The following is a 23,229-nucleotide window of genomic DNA, read 5'->3' on the forward strand; positions in this document are numbered from 1 at the left end:
ACAATCTATTTTGATTGTTTTGACAAATATTTTAAACCAAAATTCTACCACAACTCAATCCTAACTATATTTCCCGACAAGAAGATTCACCAAAATAAATCTCGTTAAAATTGGCACACTCCTTATGCACATCATCCCCAGACACCACAGTCAATTCCACCTGAGAATTATGGGTTTATAGCCAAATCCCATTTAGAGGGTGCTGGATTGGAGAAGGTTGCACTAAAAATTATATTTACCCAAAAGTTACTTTTTGAACTAAACTAAAAGATCTATTTTAACCAAGTGAATTTGAGTTCTAGTAAAAGTGTTAAAGCTGCATTAAAATCAAACAAAATAGACTCTTCGCATATTAACTACCATGGAGTCCTCTTCATTGGGTGGTCTACCCTGCTAAATCAGTGGTTCCCAACCTTTTTTTGACCAGGGACCACTATGACCAGAACCACTCTCCAACATTAGTACCTAAAGGGTTACAAATCAGTTTTTGGTCAACTTTAAATTCAATGTGTTTATTTGGTGTGCTGATTCAGAAAATTACATTGGATAGACCACATCAGCTCTAGTTTCCGATTCAGAACATATGCCATCCAGTACTCACCATCTGCTCGCCCACAGAAAACCATATTTAATAATCTAGAGCAGATGTGGTCTAGCCAATAAAATTTTCTGAATCAGCACCCCAAATAACCCCAGGAACAGGCATAAAAACAAAGACAACAAGGCACCCCCACTTCCAGGTGCCATATGAAATGGCTTCGTTCAGGTGGAGGGAGGAGGAGGAGACCACCTCAGCACTATAAGAGGGTTTTGAGACACCAGTCACTCATGTTGCAATGGTGTAGTAATGGTGAGGCTGCAGACCATATTATTGTTCTTGTGGACCACTGGTGGTCCAGAGACCACAGGTTGAGAACCACTGTGCTAAATAATGCAGCTTGAACTATATTATATGGTCATTATAGACCTATTATTGTTTTTTTATTTAAAGCATTTATATTCTGCCCTTCTCACCCTGAATGAGACTCAGGGTGCACAACATATATACGGCAAACATTCAATGCCAGAATAAAACAAACTATAAATATACGCAAATTCAAAATGCATTATATGTGTCTACACTAACCATATAATGCAGTCCAAACTTGTACTTGTAGGGTTATAAATGTCTTCACTGGTAACAAGTGATGTAATCTAGCAAATGTCAGCTCCTTTCAAAACTTTCCAATGTCAATAGGAGATAGGGAAACACATGGACATGTCTTCTATTTAGAAGACCAACAGCAATCTTACATGCTTAATGGTAGCTGGATTGTGGCTAGGGCCCACAGTTCTTCCTATCAATTTAATCAAAAACAGCTTATTTTGGAAGTAAGCACCATTCATTTTAATCAGATTCATTTTCAAATAAAGTGCTTGGAATTGAGGCATAATTTCAAGACCACGGTTATTTGCCTTTGCCTCTTGCAAACTGAATTATTTTGTAGTACTATATTATAGTACTATGAACAGTTAAATGAAAGACCTTGGCTTGTCTCAAATTGCTCTGCATTTATTTTGTTGTCAGTAGTTCTCAATCCATTTATTGGAGGAGATATAAAACCATTTAGAACAATTGCACCTACTGGGATTATCTTTTCTACAGCATACTTTAAATAATCTGAAGTGCCTCAGTAGGTTAGCTCAACATGCCAAAACCTCAGAGCTGACAATTGCTTAAACCCATCTTTGCACCTTGGCAGTAAACAAGAAATATCTTAGAAATTTAAATTATATTATCCACAAGTGGGCAGCCACAGAGGAACAAGACATCTCCATCCATCCCAACCTTTGTGGCATATATCTGGTTCATTTTTCAAGACCTAGAGTAGAATAATATTCTTTTCTAATGGGGGAGGTAGTCTATTTTGAGCCCAAATGCAGTTTCTCTTCTGTCACCAGAAAATAGTATTATCCTGGATAATTGCAACCTTTGGGATGTTTCCGAAGAATGTGAGGAAAACAATCAGCCCAAAGGACCATACTATGGTCCTTGATGGTCCATATAAGTGACAAATGACAGTTCTTACACCTGCTTTTAATCACAGCAATACTGTATAGCACATTTTAAAATAAACTACTTAACAATATATGGATGCTACCTCCCTTTTTCTGGCCAAACATTAACAAATAAGTCTAAGCACTCTCTAGTACTTCTCAACCACAAATTCCCAGATGTTTACTACAGGTCCCATCATCCAAGGTCTACCTGATAAGGTAAGGTAAAGGTTTTCCCCTGACATTAAGTTCAGTCGTGTCCAACTCTAGGGGTTGGTGCTCATCCCCATTTCTAAGCCAAAGAGCCGGTGTTGTCCTTAGACACCTCCAAGTTCATGTGGCCAGCATGACTGCATGGATGCCATTACCTTCCCGCTGGAGCCATACCTATTGATCTGCATGTTTTTGAACTGCTAGGTTGGCAGAAGCTGGGGCTAACAGCGGGAGTTCACCCCGCTCCCTGGATTAGAATCTACGGCCATTTGGACAGCAAGTTCAGCAGCTCAGTGATTTAACTCGCTGTGCCACCAGTGGCTCCTACCTGATAAATGACCAGCAATGAAGAGGATTACATTCCAACAATATCCAGGGTAACAAGGTTAGGAACCCTTGAGAAATGAAACTCACTCTAGTACCTCCTACTCTAAGAAACAGGTTTATGTAGACCTGGGCATCAACCCAAGAGAACATTTATACTGGAACTGATCATAGAACTTAACAATTATTAGAAAAGCTCTAAAGATCCCAAGAAGATGTTTTCAGAGGTATGTATTGCACTTATTTCCTACCTTTCTTCAAAAAAGTCCAAGGCATAGGGGTCTCCTTCCCTGTACATTATTCTCACATCATCCTTGAGAAGTTCAATTCACTACTGACATGATAAATAAATAACAGCATCATTGTAAGGTGAATCAAAACCCATATTTGAGAAGAATATACCACAAGACAATGGTAAAGCAGTGGGAGAGCATACTGACGTTTAATAGTGAGCCATGAAGATCACTTTTGGTGTTCATTTAATTTTAATCCTGACTGATAAAATAGTAAGAAATTTTCCAGGCCACCTATTTTGAACCCAATGAAAACATTCCCTAAATTGATTGGTGCATTACTTTTGTCTTTGTCCCTCAAGCACTATTAGAAAATCTACATCGGATGGTTTCTTCTTCTAGAGCAGCAAAAAGTATTGTCACCTACAATTTAAGGGCCAGCTAATTTACATTTTGGTTTCCCAGAGCAATAACCTCAAAAATCAACCCAGAAAACTAATTAGTGTATTTCTAGTTTTGTAGACTGCCATATTTCTGGAATGGCAGCAATGTAAATTGCAGAGTCCAGGCTGATGATCTGTAACGGTGGGCTACAATGATTTATAAACTTCAGAATTAACTTCAACTATAAATTAGAATTAAATTTATTTTTTTATAAAGACTTCATCTTGGTTTCTCACCTGAAATTCTTGATGCATTTTCCTGTCCCTGGAAGCAGAACATTAGCCCAGCAAAAGATATATAGTTTAGCAATCTATCACAGATAAGTAGCCCAAACTGTGATGTTCTTTCTAACTGAATGGCTGCCTTCAAGAAATAAGTCACATATCTCACAACAGACTGGCTTAATTTGCATCTTTCATGCTTTGGTACATATAAACGGGACAAATAAGTACAATTGTATACATTTTTATTGAGAATTTTCACTGATTCCTGAGACTTACTCTCAAATGTATAGGATTGCACCCACCTGCACTCCCATATGTATATAGCTTCATTGTTGGGTGCCCTTGCCCCACTTATCTTTTCTTTCCCCACTGAAACTCCACAACCTATTTACCTTGTGTGTATATATAAATCTGTGTTGTGTGCATGGGTGGCTATCAGGAGATTTAATTTATCTATGTTTGATGTGTTGTTGAAGGTTTTCATGGCCAGAATCACTGGGTTGCTGTGAGTTTTCTGAGCTGTATGGCCATGTTCCAGAGACATTGTCTCCTGACATTTTGCCCACATCTCTGGCAGGCATCCTCAGAGGTTGTGAAGTCTCTATGGCTCACCCACAGGCTTATCATATTTATGACCACCACAGACCTCACAACTTCTGAGAATGCCTGCCATAGATGTGGGCGAAACGTCAGGAGAATGCTTTTGGAACATGGCCATACAGCCCAGAAATCTCATGGCAACCTATTATCTATGGTTGATTTAGGCCACAGGAAGCAACCAGGCTTTGAAGCTGCAAGGCTGTTCAATGCTAATCAAGGTGGTCAAATTCAACATTCACACCTGCCTCAAGCAGACAAAAGTTTCTTTTCTCTCTCCCTGGACTTTTCATAAATATATAAAACTCACTTGCCTAGTTTCCAACAGACCTCACAATTTCCAAGGATGCCTGTCATAGATGTGGCCAAAACATCAGGAGAGAATGCTTCTGGAACATGGCCATACAGCCCAGAAATCTCACAGCAACCTATTATCTATGGTTGACTTAGGCCACAGGAAGCAGCCAGGCTTTGAAGCTGCAAGGCCGTTCAATGCTAATCAAGGTGGCCAAATGCAACATTCACACCTACCTCAAGCAGACAAGAGTTTTTACTCTCACCCTGGACTTTTCATAGATATATAAACCTCACTTGCCTAATTTCCAACAGACCTCACAAACTCCGAGGATGACTGTCATAGATGTGGGTGAAATGTCAGGAGAGAATGCTTCTAGAACATGGCCATACAGCCCAGAAAACTCACAGCATCCTATTATCTATGTTTGGTTTAGGGCACAACATTAAAATTCCCTATATGAGTTCCCCCAAAATTAAAACCCCCTACAGTTAGTTTGTAAACCTATTGGACGAAATGCACCAAAAAGTACAGCCTGGTCCTCATTGTGTTTCTTTGAATCTATTTCTTACTAGAAAGAGCACTTATAGTACTTTGCAGCATCTTCTCAGACACTTAAAACGTTCAGAGAATATAACATGCATTCTCCCCATGATCCTTACACATCAGTATAATTATTTCTAAACTACTGATATGAATCAAAGAGATGATGATTTCCCAAAGGCAGCGTGGGACATGTGGCACACCAGGTGTTACAGGACTGCAGCTACGGGCTCACTTTTGGCTATGCGGCACAGAAGCCATGGAGGTTGTTGTCTCCATGGCTCCTGCAGCGCACAGCCATGGAGACGACATCTGGAGGGCTACACATTCCCCAGTCCTGGTTTAAGACAGCTAGAGACTTCAGATTTTCTCATTCAACACAATTCCCGCTGGGTTCCACTTCAAAAGACAGTCATTCTGTGCATACAGAGAACACTACATTCATACTAAAGCTAGACACATATTCTCACTGGAAAGTAAAAAAAATAGTTATAATGCATTCCATACACTTCAACGCCTTTGATATGCTGCTACTCCTTAGAATGCAAATATGGTGTGTTAGGTTAGAATACTTTGTATCCTTAGTGTCAACAATATCTTCTTCCAGGTGCAATCTGCTCTAAAAGTTAGTGTTACAAGAAACATGTCCAGCAATCATAATGTGAGAAGAAGCATTGTGAGTCACATGATCCTACTAATCCATCTTCCATCCTCTAAAATTCAATTGTCCCAACTAGAGTATAGCCACTGAGGGCCCTTCCACACAACCCTATTCCCCAGAATATCAAGGTAGAAAATCCCACAAAATCTGCTTTGAACTGAGTTATCTGAGTCCACGCTCAGATAATGTGGGATTTTCTGCTTTGATATTCTAGACCAGGGGTCCTCAAACTTTTTAAACAGAGGGCCAGGACACAGTCCCTCAAACTGCTGGAGGGCCGGATTATAATTTGAAGAAAAAAAACATGAATGAATTCCTATGCACACTGCACATTTGTAGTGCAAAAACACAAAAACAATACAATAATTAAAATTAAGAAACATTTTAACAAATATAAACATATTAGTATTTCAATGGGAAGTGTGGGCCTGCTTTTGGCTGATGAGATAGGATTGTTGTTGTTGTTGTTGTTTCAAGTCATTTCAGACTTAGGTTGACCCTGAGCGAGGGCTGGGTAAATGACCTTGGAGGGCCGTATCCGGCCCCCACGCCCTGTTTGAGGACCCCTGTTCCAGGATATAGGGCTGAGTGAAAGGGCCTGGAATTAGTGAGACTTGCCTAAGTGCCAATTTATCAAGCTCTCTTTGAATCAATGGGCACACTAGCCATGATTCTAGCCATGAAAGCCTTCAACAACACATTAATCACTTTTTTTACTGTTACAATCTTGAACACTGCGGATATAGCAACTCTTCATTACAGTAAGGCCTTTGACAAGGTTCTCTATGGTATTTTGAAAACAAGCTAGTAAAAAGTTGACCAGACAATGCTATTGTTGTTGGAATTTGTAATTGTTTGACTGAACTAATGCAAAGGTGCTCAGCAATGGCTCCTCTTCATCATGGGCAGAAGTGACGAGTGTGGTGCCACACAGCTCTGTCCTGGGTCCAATGTTATTGAACATCTTTATGATGGAGGAACAGAGGACCGGCTTATCAAGTTTGCACAACACCCAATTAGGAGAAGAAACTAATAATGCAGAGAACAGGATGGGAATTCAAAATTGCTTTAACAGACTCAAGAAGGATATTGAGAAGCTGGAACATGTCCAGAGTAAAGCAGTCAAAATGGTCAAAGGTCTATGAAGAGTGGCTTAGGGAGCTAGGTGGATTTATCCTGGAGAGAAAAAGGTTAAGAGGTAACATGCTGCCTGTGCTGAAGTATTTGAAAGGATGTCTTATTGAAGATGCAGCCAGCATGTTTTCTGCTATATAAGGAGATAAGATGCTTCAAGTAGTTTGGATTTAAGTTGAAGTCTGATGCAAAAGCCAAAAGGAGGCACTTGTAAAGGACAATGTGACTTTTCTATAATGTGTTATATATACATATGTATGTGGAAGAGAGGCTTTCTTTTAGATGACTGGAGTTCCCTCTTTAGGTTTCAAGGGGTGGTATAATAGGTATAAGAACACAAAAACTTGCATAGCCCAGATCTGCATACAGTTCATGCTTGAGAACACCTACTTGTGAAAATTTTCAAGAAAACACTATGGATGTACATTAGAAAGGAATAGAAGCAGAAGCTGGTGGAACGAAGCACAACTCCAGCAAATACAGTAGAGTGTATCTTTGGTATCCGCCAGGATAGGAGCCCCCGGTGGCGCAATGGGTTAAACCCTTCTGCCATCAGGACTGAAGACCGACAGGTCAGAGGATTGAATCTGGGGAGAGCACGGATGAGCTCCCTCTGTCAGCTCCAGCTCCCTATGCGGGGACATGAGAGAAGCCTCTCACAAGGATCGTAAAACATCAAAACATTCAGGCATTCTCAGGGCAACGTCCTTGCAGATGGCCAGTTCTCTCATACCAGAAGTGACTTGGAGTTTCTCAAGTCGCTCCTCACACACACACACACACACACACACACACAATTTCTCTGGGATTTAATTCCAGGACCCTTCATGAATGCCAAAATCCATGGATGCTCAAATCTTATTGTATATAAAATAACAAACAAAAAAAAGGTTTGCCTTTTGGGATTGTTTTTAAATGTTTTCAAGCCATGAATGCCTAAATCCATGGATGCAGGATCTGTACTGCATAGTAAAAGTGAGTCACAAAAGGGTGGCAGATAATGGTGTTGCCTTATTGTTATATATGTATATATAATGCTCATTAGAAGCCACTAAATTCTTTGCCAAGCTATTTTCTTACAGCAGGGAATCACATAATTCTGTTTTCCTCAAATTATGTACAATGGACTCTCAGTATCCGCTAGAGTTTGCTTCCAGGACTCTCTCTGGAAACCAAAATCCATAGATATCCACTATATAAATACCTCTTATATAAAATGGTGAACAACTTAAACAAGTGAAAGAGGCAGCGTAAGGATCTATAAAGTAGCAGGCGTCTACATCAGGATATGCATATTGTGTACTGCTTAGGCACAGCAAAATCAAGATTTGTTTTTTGGAATTCTGTTTTCCGAATATTCCTATGGTTGTCAAAGGCTTTCATGGCCATAATCAATGGGTTGCTGTTTTCCGGGCTGTATGACCATGTTGCAGAAGCATTCTCTCCTGACGTTACACCCACATCTATGGTTGGCATCCTCAGAGGTTGTGAGGTCTGTTGGAAATTGGGCAAGTGGGGTTTATATATTCCTATAGTTGGTTGAATCAATTATTGCTATTTCTAGGGAGAAAGTAACCCAGTTCTGCTAGCATAGAGTCTGTTGGAAAAACCAATGTATTTATACACATCTTAAAGAACAAAATATCTGAAGGAAAACAAACATGTGCTGAATGAAGCAATCTAATGTACACTTTTTTTTTTAGACATGTCTCCTTTCCTGTGGGGCAGAGCTGTTTGAGATTTCTTCTCAAATCTTCGGTTTCAGGGCTAGAGTAGATTGGGCCTCCCCCCCCCCCATGCATTTTCTTCTGTCTCCCTGGTAACTAGTCACACTCACTCCCATTCTGTTTATCCTACCACCACTAAACAAATTTTCCTAGATATGCAACACAAATCATTTGCGGAACACAGCTTAGAATCCCAAAGGACAATACATCATGAGAAATTACCTTTTTTTTCCAACTACAGGTACATAATGCTCTGTCTAGCATATAGTACATAATAGAGCCCTAACCCAATACAAGAAAGGTGCAGAAACAGGGGCCCCATCCACACTGGCATATAACGCATTTTCAAATTGCATCATATAGTCACTGTAGACTCATAAGGACCATAAAGAAGGCTGAGAGAAAGAATATGGATGCTTTTGAACTGTGGTGTTGGAAGAAAATTCCGAGAGTGCCTTGGACCACAACAAGATCAAACCATTCCATACCCCAGGAAATAAAGCCTGACTGTTCATTGGAGGGAAGGATATTAGAGGGAAAGATGAAGTACTTTGGCTACATCATGAGAAGAAAGGAAAGTCTGGAGAAGATAATGATGCTGGGGAAAATGGGAGGAAAAAGGAAGAGGGGCCGACCAAGGGCAAGATGGATGGATGGCATCCTTGAACTGACTGGCTTGACCTTGAAGGAGCTGGGGGTGGCCACGGATGACAAGGAGCTCTGGTGTGGGCTGGTCCATCAGGACGTGAAGAGTTAGAAATGACTGAACAAATAAACAACAAAACGACTCATATAATGCAGTTTAACTGCATTGAACTCTATTATACGAGTCTACACTGACTATATGATGCAGTTTGAAATTGCATTATATGCCATGTCCAGGCTGCTAGGGGCCATTCAACAAACTTTGGACTTCTGCAAATTAGCCACTCAACCCACCTGCAAACTGATTTTACCTGTTACGTTTCACATCATTCACATTAAGTTTCAAATCCATTGATTTGTTTTTTAAGCATCAGCCTACTTTTTTCACCACAGTTTCTGATTACAACGGCAGAAGATTTGACACCACAGAGCTGAACTGTGACCCTATAATAAAAGAAATTTGAATAATGTGCCCAATATTAATGGGCAAATAAGCAGAAATCAGAAATTGTGGTTCCATCCACCTCCACCTAGACCATTGCTTTAATTCAGCTTTTCTTGCTTACAGAACCCACTCAATGAACACATATACCCACTGAACATACACCAGCATTCAATTGCAGGCAGAGGAGAATCCAACAACAATGGTAACCCTGTAAATTGTTGGACTTTGACTCATGGCTATGTGTCATGTTCTGCAGTTGGTGGTGGTTGGTGGTGGTAGGCCTAGCAGATGGCGGTGGAAGGGTTAATGTAAGTCTTAGTTCTAAAGGCTAGAGTAATCTGTAAGTAAGAGTTCATGGATGAAAGCAATTAAGGGTGGAGGTATGCAAGGGATAGGTTGAGGATGATAAAACATCAAATCATCCGGGCGTCCCCTGGGCAACGTCCTTGCAGACAGCCAATTCTCTCACACCAGAAGCGACTTGCAGTTTCTCCTGACACGACAAAAAAAAAAGCTGGGTGTTTCTGGATATAATGAGCTAGCCTTGGAACTGATCTTTGGGAGAAAAAGTATTTGTAGATGCTGCTGGCTTTCCCCAGGTTTGTGGATTTTTGGTATCCTGACTTGTCTCCTGTACTCTTGGAACCCTGGAACCTTGAATCTCTGGACTGGTTTTTGACTACGATATAGACTCTTGATCCCTGGACTCTGCTCATTGAACTCTCGGCATCTGACTACTGGACTGGATCTTTTGACTATAGTGTTATCTTGAACCTGCAACAGTGTTTGTTGTCAGTTATTGTTTTATATTCTGTGGCTGAGTGCTATCTTTGTGTTTTATGTTTTGGACTATTAAAACAGTCAGACAATAAGTGCTGCTTTAATTAAATTGTTCAAAACAAACTGGGAGTTTGTTTGGTTCATCTCTACCTGAATACGCCAGAGCCCTGGCATCGTGACACTATGATATGGAAGCAGAACCACAAAAACAATATGTTTCAGTGAGGTGGGAATGTTACTTCAATCAGTCTTACCTCCATTAGTCAAACTGCAGAAAAGAAAATAGGGATCTGTAGCTCACATAATTTTTCTTCTTTTTGTTATTGTTGTTGTTGTTGTTGTGCCATGAGTGTTCCTTCTCCTCCCGCTGTTACATAAAATGTAGGTCTCCGTCCCTTCCACAGTACACATTTTAACTGCCATGATTCCATTCTATGAAATCCTGAGATGTTTAGTTTACAGAAAGTTATTTAGAAATTTCAGTCAGAGATTCCTAGTGCCTTCCCAATCTACAAAGCCCAATTTCTTCCAGTCTAAATTCATGTAATGATGGATTTATAATGAACAACCAATGAGCACAGTGAAAAGGAAACTGAACCATGGCTGAAGGAACTAACTAGGAGGGAATGGGTTTTTAACCCCGCACTAGATGACCTTTGGCTTGATCAGTTTTCTCCATCTCAGCCTGTTTTCCCATTTCTAAAGAAGGAACAAGTGACCTTCCATTACAGTCTAATTAAGGAGATGGATGAAATCAGAAAATGTTGTGAAGTACTCCAAGCAAAGAGAGCAGGGCTTATGCTGTATACAGCAGCTCCCTGCTTTGGAAATTGAGTTGTCAAACAACATGTCAAGGAGGTCGGAGCCAATACAGAGTGCAGACAGCATAGTCATGTGTACTTAAAACATCATTCTTCATTACATCAAAATAGCTTCCAAAACACAGTTTACATTTGGATACCTTAATTTGAAACCTCAACATATGTTCACCAATGCCTCCCCCCAAAGCATTGTGCCAAAATCAGCATATGGTAACATAACCACATTGTTTAAAAACAGCCATGTAAAAAAGCCATTTGAAACAAGGAGATGGGAAAGATAACCGTTTGGCTAAATAACTGGTTCTGATTAAATTCAGGTAAAGTTTCTGCCCTCAAAACAATACTGATCAGAAAACGGTTACCCAAAATAATTCCTCCCCCATCAAATATCTCTCCCCCTTCCTTTTTCTTCATCAGGGATCCATTTTATCACACCAGCCTCCTGTCTTCTCATTTTGTGTTTGTGTGTCAGGAGCGACTTGAGAAACTTGCTTCTGGTGTGAGAGAATTGGCCATCTTCAAGGACATTGTCCAGGGGACGCCCGGATGTTTTACCATCCTGTGGAAGGCTTCTGTAATGTCCCCACATGAGAAGCTGGATTTGAACTGGATTTGAACCACCGCCCTTTCGGTCAGCAGTCCAGCTGGAACAAAGATTTAACCTATTGTGCCACCAGAGGCTCCTTGTCTTCTCTTGACCACACTGTTCAACCAAACAGAATAATATTGCCAGTTGGAACTATCTCTTTCACAACTTTGCATGTCTGATGCTGGGATGCTGTTGATGTGAACTCCTACAATGAGTCTTCTATAAAAACTCACTTCTTATCCCAGTGTGCCTACCCAGCATATAGATTTTCCCAATCTTTATTTTTTTTCCTAATTTTTTCCTAATTTGCCACAACTGACATTCAACTGTATGACAAGATCTTCTTCCACTACACAATACTGGGACTGCAGCAGAAGGAAAATTTCACATGAGGAAGAGTGGTGGAACAACTGCAATATTGGATTCATTGACAGTTTTTTTTCCAATCGATGACAAGAGGCTATCCAATCACAAATGAAGTGGAATGAAACTACAAGACAGTCCCGATGTCTTGCAGTGAGCCCCAGCAACAGACACTTTTCTCCTGCCAAAATTTTGATTCTGCATGTTGGATTTCATCCCTGGATTGTACTAGTCTCTTGTGTCATCAAGTTTCCAGTCCTCAATGAGTAGCTAAGCTAGAGACAGGGCTAAGCTGGGGGTGCCTCCCCCTGCATTCCTATGCATGTTTCCCAAAAGGGCTTTGTCTTTGCTCTCCCTGCTAGCCACTGTCTCTTCCCCTTTGATGACATAGTAATGGAACTCTGTAAGGGAACTTCCTCTTTAAGTTTGAAACTGCCCTGGGCTGACCATGTGGTCTCCACCATTTTCAGACTTCTGCCTTTTCTTCCTTCCAGCAAGGACACATTTTGCCTCTCTTTAGGCAAAAAGTAGCTACATTGATTTTTTTTTATCCTTTCCCTCATTTAGAAGATGAGATTTAGTAAGCTAGTTAGCTCCAAGACCTGTTCTATCAAGAATGTATTTCTTTTACTTCAATAAATATTTTTGAACCTAAAGTTCCAACTTTGCAATCCTAAATCATCCTAAGGAATAGAACCCTATTTATTCCAGCTCACCACATGTAAGTTTCTGCTGGTTATGAAGTTTTCTTCTGGTACTCTGCTATCTTTATGGTGGAATCACTCCAACTGAGGGTTATTTTTGAGCCTAACAGCTCAAATTCCCCAACACCACAGCCTCGTATGAGATATCCTAACTCTACTGCTAGATCTGTGATTTGCAATGGATCAGCAAGAATTTCACACTCCCGACTGTTAGAGAACAGTACTGGCAAAATAACTCTCGCCAGTCCCCACCTGAAATGAAGATATCTTATGGTGACCAAGAACTGATTAAGAAGAGACTTGGTACTCAAGTCAGAAGTCCTCCACTCAAAATTCTTTCATTCTAAGTGCATACATTTTCTGCTAGAGGAGCAGATCTCTTGACACTGTTCTAAGAAATAAAAGAAGAATCTGCTCTCAAGCCTGAATTCTGCCCCTGCTCTCACTTCAAAGCAAGACTAGAGTACTGCGATATGCCTACCAAAAACCCACATCCTCCTGCTTAGTTGGGAGAAAAATGGTCTTATCAAGCTTGGACAAATGAGTGTGTTTTCACAATCTGTTTTCTAATTATACTGAAAAGATGAAGAAGGTGGGGAAGCAGAACATTTCAGAACAACGAGAGCATTTAAATGAAATCTGACATGATACGAAGTTTGCAAATTGGCCCTTGATGTTCAAAAGAGGAAAGAAAAATAAGAATTTAGCACGTGTATCTTTTCATATACAAATTGTGTATATATTATTGGAAATGCTTGGGAATAAACAAAATGGAAGAGGCCCCAAGAGCCATCCAGTCAACACACACGCACACACCTTGCCATGCAGATGCACACACTCATTGGCAAATTGACCTTGCCTGAGAAATTACAGATCAATCCATTATGTTTGGGATTTATTTTTAGTTTATTTGAAATTTGAGAGATATCTTGGAAAGGGAACCCCAATCTAAACATGAAATTCATTGGGATTTCATAGGAGCCCCTGGTGAGACAATGAGTTAAACCCTTGTGCCAGCAGGACTGATGAATGATAGATCAGCAGCTCGAATCCGGGGAGAGTGGATGAGCTCCCTCTGTCAGCTCCAGCTTCCCATGCAGGGACATGAGCGAAGCCTCCCACAGGATGGTAAAAACATCAAACATCAGAGCATCCCCTGGGCAACGTCCTTGCAGACAGCCAATTCTCTCACAAGAAGCAAAGGTGTCTCAGCCATACATCAAGAAGCAAAGGTGTCTCAGCCATACATTAATAGGCAGTAACAGTTCCACTCTATTCTGCTTTGGTCAGACCTCCCCTGGAATACTGTGTCCAGATCACAATTCAAGGATATTGACAAATGGTGAAAGATCAGGAAACCAAGCCCCAAGGGGAGTGTCTTAAGGAATGCATGTTTAGTTTGGAGAAGAGAACATTTAAGAAGCGACATGATAGCCATGTTTAAATATTTGAAAGGATGTCACATTGAGGAGGGGGAAAGTTTGTGTTTTGCTGCTCAGGAGACTAGGACAGAGCGATTAATTCAAGCTGCAGGAAAAGAGATTCCCCCTAAACATTAGGAAGATCTTTCACTGTCCTGAGTCCCTTCAGGGAGACAGGAGGGCATATAAATAAAGTTGTATTGTTATTATATTATATCATTATATTACTGGTAGTAAGAGCTGTTCGGCAGTGAAATATACTGTCTTGCGGTGCAGTCTCCTTCTCGGAAGGTTTTTATGCAGTGGCTGGATGGCCATCTGTTGGGAGTGCTTGAATTATGTGTTCCTGAATGGCAGGGGGTCGGACTGAATAGCCCTTGGGGTGTCTTCTGTGATTTATGTGGACAATTTTGGATTTTGGAATTCTGGGTAAAGGATGTTCCGTCTGTACTTCTACAAGGAGCACAGCAATAGTGCTAGATCAGTGGTTCTCAACCTGTGGTCCATGGACCACAGTGGTCTGCAAGAACTAAAATATGGTCCGCGGCTACACCGTTGAAATGAGAGCAACTGGTCTCTCGAAACCCTCTTATAGTACCAAAGCTTATTAAATTCGTTTTTCTGTGAGCAAGCAGATAGCGACAACTGGATGGCATATGTTCTGTATCAGAAACTAGAGCTGATGTGGTCTATCTAATGCAATTTCTGAATCAGCACCCCAACTAAACAAACCGAATCTGAAGTTGACCAAAAACTGATTCGTAGCCCTTTTTGGTACTAGTGTCGGAGAGTGGTCCCGGGTCAAAGTGGTAATAAAAAAGGTTAGGAACCACTGTGCTAGATCTACCAGTATCCTTTATTTTGAACAGTGTGAAAGCCTGGTTAGAAAAGGTTGTAACAGACATGGACAAACTTGGGCAGGGGGTTGGACTGGATGGCCCGTGAGGTCTCTTCCAACTCTATGATTCTATCATTAGGGCAGATGAGGCTCTTAGGAATGGTGGGAGTTGACATCCAAAACTCCTGGAGGGCCCAAGTTTGCCCTTGCCTGGGTTATAACAACCAAGTAACACTTGGGAGATCTAGACTTTGGGGCCGTTTGGCTAGCTTCTTCTTCTCCCTGTGATCTTTTCCTCTGCCAAGATGAATGGAGAATGGCCTTTAGTAGGCCTGAGAAGCAGGGAAGGCGCAGAGGTGGAGGAAGTGGTAGAGGATGATAGTCCTTCCCTGGCGACAAGAACCCATCCTCCTCCTCGCCCACCTCCTCCATCCACCAACTCTCTTGACTTGTACTACAAAGTAAGCTGCCCCCTCCTCGCTTGTGCTATTTCGAGGAGACCATGGCGCAGGAGCTATATTTGAAATCCAACTGGAGGTAAACAAGACCGCAGCACGAGTGGATGGAGCACAACAGCTGCGAGAGAGAGGTTAATCGCCCCACGCGGAAGGAGAGCGGGGAGAGGCCGGGCTTGGGAAGGGAAGCCGTGCCCGGTCCACGCGAGAGAGACCACCAAGGGCGAAGAAGGGCTGCTTTCCCTTCGAATTGAACCCAAACAGGGCGCCCCTTCGAACCGCCCTCCTCCTCCTTGTAGAAGAGGACCTGGGGCCACCTCACCCTTACTATTCCTTTGAAATTAAAGAGGACCTAATGTGTGGGGTGAGTTGCGTCCCGTTGCAGCCACTTTGTGCCAAACCGCACGTTTCCTCTCCTGGGCCGGGCATTTGGGGGAGAAGACAGAGGCAAAACGGGGATTTATGGCCACTGCATTCAAGGCATGGATCCTGCCGAGGCAGCCCCCACTTTCGCCCCATCACAAACCCCTCCTTCCCTCCCAAAAGGCTATCAGCAAGTTCGGGATCTGAGCTTTTGGGCTGCGAAAAAGGACTCTTCCTCCACGTTTCAGCCCCTCCGCCGGCTTCACATCAAATGATTGGAGGTTTTGCCAACCCGCGGAACCTCTTGATCCCTAGAGAAAACCGGAGAGGGGGCCAGCAAAAGCGAATAGGGACGCAATCGGAGAGGGAGGGCTGGGAGCCCCAACCTGGCGCCTTTCCCTCCACTTTCCCTGCAATTGCCTCCCAGCTCCTCGGTCAGGTCTGAGTGCAGAGATGCGAGGCTGCAGCAGCAGCAGCAGATGAAGCAGCAGCCGGTCTCCCTCTCTCCCTCTCTCTCCCTCTGCGCCTGCGATGCCCACGCAGAGAGAGCCCCACGCAGCCTCCCCCGCACACGCAAGGAAGGGAGACCCTTCCTCTCCCACCACCACCACCAAAGCAGCCTCGCGTTTGGCCTTTGCAGGATGCTTGGCCATGGGCAGGCTCTCCTTTCTCCAGATGGAAGAGGAGGAGGGAAGGGGCACTACGAGATCCCCGGTGCCCCCCCCCCCTCCAACTCTCTCTCCCTTCTTCCCACCTTGCCATTCCCTCCACACGTTCGGAAGCGAGGGCAGCCTTCGCGCTTACTTACCTTTGGCTCCTTCTTGGCCGGCGATGGGGGAAGGCAGAGGGGGGAGCGAGCCCTGAACTCCCCAGTTTGCAGAGAGCCTGCCGGGGCTTCAAAGCGATTTCATGGCCAATCGTAGCCAGAACGGGAGGGAGAGGAGGAGGAGGAGGAGGAGGAAGAGCAGGAGGAGGAGGGAAGGAGGCGGCGGAGGAGCGGGGGCGCTGGGGATCTCCTTGGCATGTCAATCCAACTTGTCTCGCTGGCTGGAAGGGAGAGACAGGCGGCGATTTTCTTTCGGGGTAATGAACTGGGCCGTGGGAGGGGAGAGTGGGAAATGGAAAGGAGGAGGAAAATGAAGGGGGGAGGCTGAGAGAGGAATGACGTTGGTAAACCCCCAGGTTGCAAGGGAATATGATGGGCTTCCCCCTATTCCTCCTCTCCCTGGCTCTTCCTCTCTTCCTCTCCCTCTTTCCCTCTCTTTCTCTTCTCCTTCCTGCCTTTCTGTCTCTCTTTTCTCTTCCTCCTTCCCCACCGTTCTCTCTCCTCCTCTCCCACCTTCCCCCTCTATCACCCTCTTTTCCCTCCCTCCTTTCCTCTCTTCCTCTCTCTCCTTTTCTCTTCCTCTTTTCCCTCTCTTTCACCCTTTCCCTCCCTCCTTCCCTCTCTTTCACCCCTTTTCCTCCCCTCTCTCCCCCTTTCTCTCTCTCCTTCCCTCTTTCTTTCGCCCTTTTCCCTACCTCCTTCCCTATTTCTCTCCCCCTCCCTCCCTCTTTCTCTCCCTCCTTCCCTCTCTTTCACCCTTTTCCCTTTCCTCCTTCCCTCTCTTTCTCCCTCTTTTTCCCCCTTTCCCTTCTCTCCTTCCCTCTTTTTCTCCCTCTTTTTTCTCCCCTCCCCTTTGCTCCCTTCTCTCTCTCTTCTTCTCCCTCCTTCCCTTTCACCCTCTTTTCTCTCCCTCCCTCCCTTTCTCTCTTTCCCTTCCTCCTTACCTCTGTTTCACCCTTTTCCCTCCCTCTTTCCCTCCCTTTCTCTCCCCCTCCCTCCTTTCCTCTCTCCCTCTCTTTCACCCTTTTCCCTTCTCTCCTTCCCTCTTTTCTCCCTCTTTCTCTCCCTTTCTCTCTCTTTCACTCTTTACCCTTTTCCCTTCCCTCCTTCCCTTTCTTTCTCCTCTTTCTTTCTCTCTCCCTCCTTCGCTCCCTTCTCTCTTCCTCTCCCTCTTTCCTCTCCCTCCTTCCCTTTCACACTCTTTTCCCTTCCCTCCTTCCCTCCCTTTCTCTCTTTCCCTCCCTCCTTCCCTATCTTTCACCTTTTCCCTCCTTCTTTACCTCTCTCCCCCCTCCCTCCCTCCTTTTTTTCTTCCTCTCCCTTCTTCCCTCTTTTACCCTCTATTTTCCCTCCCTCCTTCCCTCTCTTTTCTCCCCTTCCTCCCTTTCTCTCCTCTTTCCCTCTCTTCCTCTAATCCTTCCCTCTCATTCACCCTCTTTTTCTCTCCCTCCTTCCTCCTTTTCTCTCTTTCCCTTCTTCCTTCCCTTTATCCCTCTCTTCTTCTCCCTCCCCTTCTTTCTTTCTCTCCCTCTTTCTCTCCTTCCTCCCCTCTCTTTTTCCTCTCTTTCTCTTCCTCCTTCGCTCCCTTCTTTCTCTCTTCCTCTCCCTCCTTCCCTTTCACCCTCTTTTCCCTCCCTCCCTCCCTTTCTCTCTCTCTTTCCCTCCTTCCTTCTCTCTTTCACCCTTTTCCTTCCTTCCTTCTCTTTCCCCCTCCCTCCCTCCTTTTTTCTTCCTCTCTCTTCTTCCCTCTCTTTCACCCTTTTTTCCCCTCCCTCCTTCCCTCTCTTTTCTCCCCTTCCTCCCTCCCTCTCTCCCCTCTTCCCTCTCTTTCGCCCTTTCCCCTCCCTCCTTCCTTCTCTTTCTATTTCTCTTCCTCTGTTTCCTTCCCTCTCTTTCACCCTTATTCCCCACCCTCCTTCCTTCTCTTTCTTTTTCTCTTCCTCTAATCGTTCCCTTTCATTCACCCTCTTTTTCTCTCCTCCTTCCCTCTCTTTCTCTCTCCCTCCTTCCCTCCCTTTATCCCCCCTCCCCTCCTTCTCTCTCTTTCCCTTCAACTGAGAGAGAGCCCAGCCGGCATGGAGGATGAAGCCGACCGGGTGTGCGCGCCGGTGTGTGCACCCAACTGCAGCAGAGGAGCCCCTTCGCGCGCTCACACACGCACACGGGCAAAAAGAAGCCAAGCCTCGCAGCCTCTCCAGCCAAACCCCACGTCACCCTATCAGCTGGGAGCAAGAGCCGCAACCCAATGACAAGCCCCGCAGATTGGTCAGATGGCGGGGAAGCCGCGTGGGAGGGAGGGAGGGAGGGAGACACGCCAGGGGGGATGGAGTGGGAGCCCACGGCACGAGCCCAGCTGGAGCCTCCCCCACCTGAAAGGCCTCAAGCCTGAAGGTCATCTTAGGCTTAATCTTTGTGTGAGGAAAACAAAATGTGTGCACACTGAACCAGCAGAAAGCAGACTTGAGCATCCCTAATCCCAGGCCCGGCAAAGTTAGGCCCTCCAGGTGTTTTGGACTTCAATTCCCACCATTCCTAACAGCCTCAGGCTTAAGCGGCTGAGGGGCAAAAGGAAAAGCCTGAGGCTGTTAGGAATGGTGGGAATTGAAGTCCAAAACACCTGGAGGGCCCAACTTTGCCCAGGCCTGCAATAAGGGATGCCCAACCTGTCTGAAACATGGCTCCTTGGACTTTGCGGCCTTGCTTGTGCTGGTTTGGGAACCCAACAAAACCTGCGCTGCAAACACTGCACAGGCTTGCACACAAACACAACCCAGATATTTCGCTGGGTTTTGCCAAGGACATCTGAGGGAAAAGATTAAATATAGCTACTGAAAACTGCTTAGGGCAGAAAGCAGCGTTGGCTTTTTTTTTTCCTGCCCTGGGAATCCATTGGAAGCCGCCCGAAATGCCAGTGGCGTGGCAGCAAAGAGAGAGAGAGGCAGAGAGAGTCAATCCACCCAGTTATCTTTCCTAACCAAAGTCAAATAACTACTTGGGAGGCGGCAGGGAATCATTGGGAGGCTAAAAATACAGACCCTCCGCCTCACAAATTGCTGCTTGACTTCAGTGACAAATGACCAGCCTTGGAACTGTGGGTTCCATCAGCCTGGAGGAGAATGATAGCTTTTTGGAAATTTTCAAACCGAGACTGGCACAGATGTTTCCCTGCCTATAATTGCAGCTATATTTATCAGGGGCGCATGTGGGAAAGTCAAGATGCTGGCGGAAGGTCTGCTAGTCAGCATGGGCTTTGCCTTCTTGGAAGGCTATATCCAGGCCCCAGCTACAGTTCTCATCACCCCAGCCAGTACAGGCAGTGATAATTGAGGATGATGGTGAATTCCTGTCATGAAACAATCAGGACCAGCTAACACTTCCCAACAAAGGATTCCCCCAGGCAGGAAGCAGCCAGACTTTGAAGCTGCAAGGCCATTCAATGCTAATTAAGATGGTCTATTGCAACATTCACACCTGCCTCAAGCAGGCAAGAGTTCTTTCTCCCACCCTGGACATTCCATAGATCTATAAACCTCACTTGCCTAGTTTCCAACAGACCTCACAACCTCTGAGGATGGCCAATTGCAACATTCACACTTGCGTCAAGCAGACTATTCGGTTTTATCCCTGGACTGCACAAGCCTCCAGTCCTCAATGAGTAGGTAGACTTAGATATAGGATTAGAGTGAGGGATTCCTATGCGTGCTTTTCCCAAAAGGGGCTTTGTCTTTACTCTTTTTGCTTGCCACTATCTCCTTCCCCCTTTGAAGATGTAGCAATGGAATCTCTATGAGGGATGAGGAAACTTGTTCTTTAAAGGTATTTTCATTGCCCTGGGTTTTAGCCATATGGTCATTCCATTGCTCTCTCTGCCTTTGTCTCTTTTCCAGTGAGGACATACTTTGCCTTTCTCCAGGCAAAATGTAGCTGCATGGATACTTTTGATATTTTATCCTTTTACCTTCCTTGGAAGATGATCTTAGAAGGCTAGTTAGCTCCAGGACCCTTTTCTATCGAGAATGGATTTCTTCTTACTTCAGTAAATATTTTGAACCTGAAGTTGTGACTTTTCAATCCTGTGCCATCCTGTTGAATGGAAGCTAATCCTGACTCACCACATGTAAGTCTTGTCCTGGCATTGAATGTTTGCCGTATATATGCTGTGCACCGCCCTGAGTCCCCTTCAAGGTGAGAAGAGCAGAATATAAATGTTTTAAATAAATAAATAAATAAATATGTTTCTGCCGGTTGTGAAGTTTGCTTCTAGCGCTCTGCTATATTTATGGTGGAATCATCCCAAGTGAGGGTTATTTTTTGAGCGTAACAACTCTGATTCCCAACACAGACAAGAGTTCTTTCTTCCACCCTGGACATTCCACAGAAATAAAAAACTCACTTGCCTAGTTTCCAACAGACCTCACAACCTCTGAGGATGCCTGCCATGGATGTGGGCAAAATGTCAGGAGAGAATGCTTCTGGGACATGGCCATACAACCCAGAAAATTCACAGCAATCCAATGGTGAGTGTAGTCTAGAAGCCATAATGTTAAGGAGAGTTGCAAGCTGGCATTTCATATACCATTCCTTGGCACTGGCCACTGAAAGGATCAGAACCTGAGCAAGGGTGCCACTATTTTACTTTGGGCTGGTTTCACAGTTTCAGCTTTAAAATAAAAATTCTTCTGTCTCCACCTCCTGCTTCACATCATATTTTTAGAACATTGTAAACAACATCAGTTGAGCTTTAGTTCTCAGCTGATGCATCAAGATTCATACCACATGCAAACAGAAGCAAGTCCACCACAGATGCCTTTACAGTTGACAATAACTTAAGGCAGACACAGCTATTTGGGGTACACAGATGTTTCAATTCAGTGCATCTCCGCCACAGCTCAGTACATCAATCCGCGTAAAATAGAGTTACATGGATTTCTCTTTCCTTCTCACTATCCCATATGGTTGCTAAACTGCTCTTGAATGTGCTGTATCCCCTTTGGTACGGTGCTTTTGTGAACTGATTTCCCTCCTCTGAACATCTGTGTAGGCAAATGGCTTGGCACTGAAGCATTTGAAAGTGGTTCTAAAAGAAGGATCCCATCCTGACTGATTAGTTTTGTCAGTATTTACAAAATAGGTCTATGTGACCATGCCCCTGTGCACAATGATCAATCTAGATCACGGAAATCAGAAATACACACTCCAGTGGCATGGTGGAGTCAGGGCGTCATAGGATCCAGGGTCCAAGGCATTTATAGAAGTAACAGCTGGAAAAAAATCATCCAGCTATAGCAACCAAGAGAAAAATGAAAGTCTTGACACCTTTCATTATTTTGCCCTATGAAATTTTTCTTCAGTCCCCAATTTTTTAGCATAGCAGAGAATGATACATTGAAAAACATTCAAGTCAATAACTCTAATATTTGTTGTGATAATAATAATAATAATAATAATAATAATAATAATAATAATATACTTTACATTCCTTTTATCCTTTCGAGTGGAATATACATAAGTATATAATAGTAATAATAATATATTTATATTCAACTCAGATAATATAAATAAATATATTATACAACTGACAGAGACAGACAGTACATAAACAGAGGCAACTCTTTTCATCTCTGGCATCCAGCTATGCTCGACTTGGCTATGGGGAGGTGCTGTTGTTTCATTCTCCATGCCGAGGAGCCTCTCATCCATGGATTCCTTTCCTGATTGGATTTTTGCTGGCATGTTTTTCAGGGCACCTTTTACCTCCCCACCAAAAGCGGTACCTATTTATCTATTTACATTGTGTTTTCGAACTGCTCAGTGAGCAGAAACTGGGCTGACAGTGGGAACTCACACCGACCCTGACTTGAACTGTCAACCTTCCAGTTGGCAGGATCTTCTATAGCAGGCAGTTTAAACCACTGTGCTAGCCCGGTCCATGGTAATCTCGCCAGCTCCCTTTCTTGGGTGCCTAAACTTAATTCTGAATGGTCAACTAAACATTCAAGTTACTGTGATGTTAGAAAATGTGGAAGCTGAAGGGAAGTTTTCATTCAGAATTCTTATTGGGGTTGATGTCCTCCTTTCCCCACCATCAGCATAGCTATTCTCCTGATGTCATCTACTACTTACTTCAAATTCCCTGGTCGTCTCTGATCTTAGTTGTAATCCACATAGTATCTAAAGAAGAAACTGAGATTTCTGTTTCACTACATAAATATAGCACTTTGATCCCATTTTTACTACAATGGTGACATTTTAAAGAATCTTGAAATTTGTAGTTGTGTGAGATATTGAGGTTTCTCTGCTCTACTGCGTTCCCAGACTACCAGTCCCAGGATTGCTCTGTTAGATGCTGCCATGACAGTAAAAGTGGGATCAAAGTGTTATAATTCTATACTGTGAAAAACTCCTGACTGTCTCACTAGCAATGTCTACAGTTAGCCCTTAAGGCAGTGGTTCTCAACCTGTGGATCCCCAGATGCTTTGGCCTTCAATTCCCAGAAATCCTAACAGCTGGTAAACTGGCTGGGATTTCTGGGAGCTGTAGGCTAAA

The 23,229-nt window shown here is 43.7% G+C and overlaps 1 protein-coding gene and 1 long non-coding RNA gene across 7 annotated transcripts in view; one reads left to right on the plus strand and one right to left on the minus strand.

Annotated features, from left to right (window-relative positions):
- Positions 1 to 17,310, minus strand: part of SLC8A3 (solute carrier family 8 member A3) — a 231,955-nt gene extending 214,645 nt beyond the window's left edge. The window contains exon 1 of one of the 6 annotated variants that reach the window (XM_060761835.2): positions 16,665 to 17,310. The gene's annotated coding sequence lies outside the window, so the exon portion shown is untranslated. The remainder of the gene's footprint in view (positions 1 to 16,664) is intronic. The other 5 variants (XM_060761845.2, XM_060761817.2, XM_060761864.2 and 2 more) reach the window with 5 other exon arrangements.
- On the plus strand, positions 15,387 to 20,918 carry LOC132767186 (uncharacterized). Its single transcript, XR_009630617.2, has 2 exons — positions 15,387 to 15,857; positions 20,570 to 20,918. It is a non-coding gene; the product is annotated as an uncharacterized lncRNA (long non-coding RNA).
- The last annotated feature ends 2,311 nt before the right edge of the window (positions 20,919 to 23,229 follow it).

The sequence above is a fragment of the Anolis sagrei genome, chromosome 1 (assembly GCF_037176765.1).
Source record: "Anolis sagrei isolate rAnoSag1 chromosome 1, rAnoSag1.mat, whole genome shotgun sequence".
In the NCBI taxonomy this organism is placed as follows: domain Eukaryota; kingdom Metazoa; phylum Chordata; class Lepidosauria; order Squamata; family Dactyloidae; genus Anolis; species Anolis sagrei.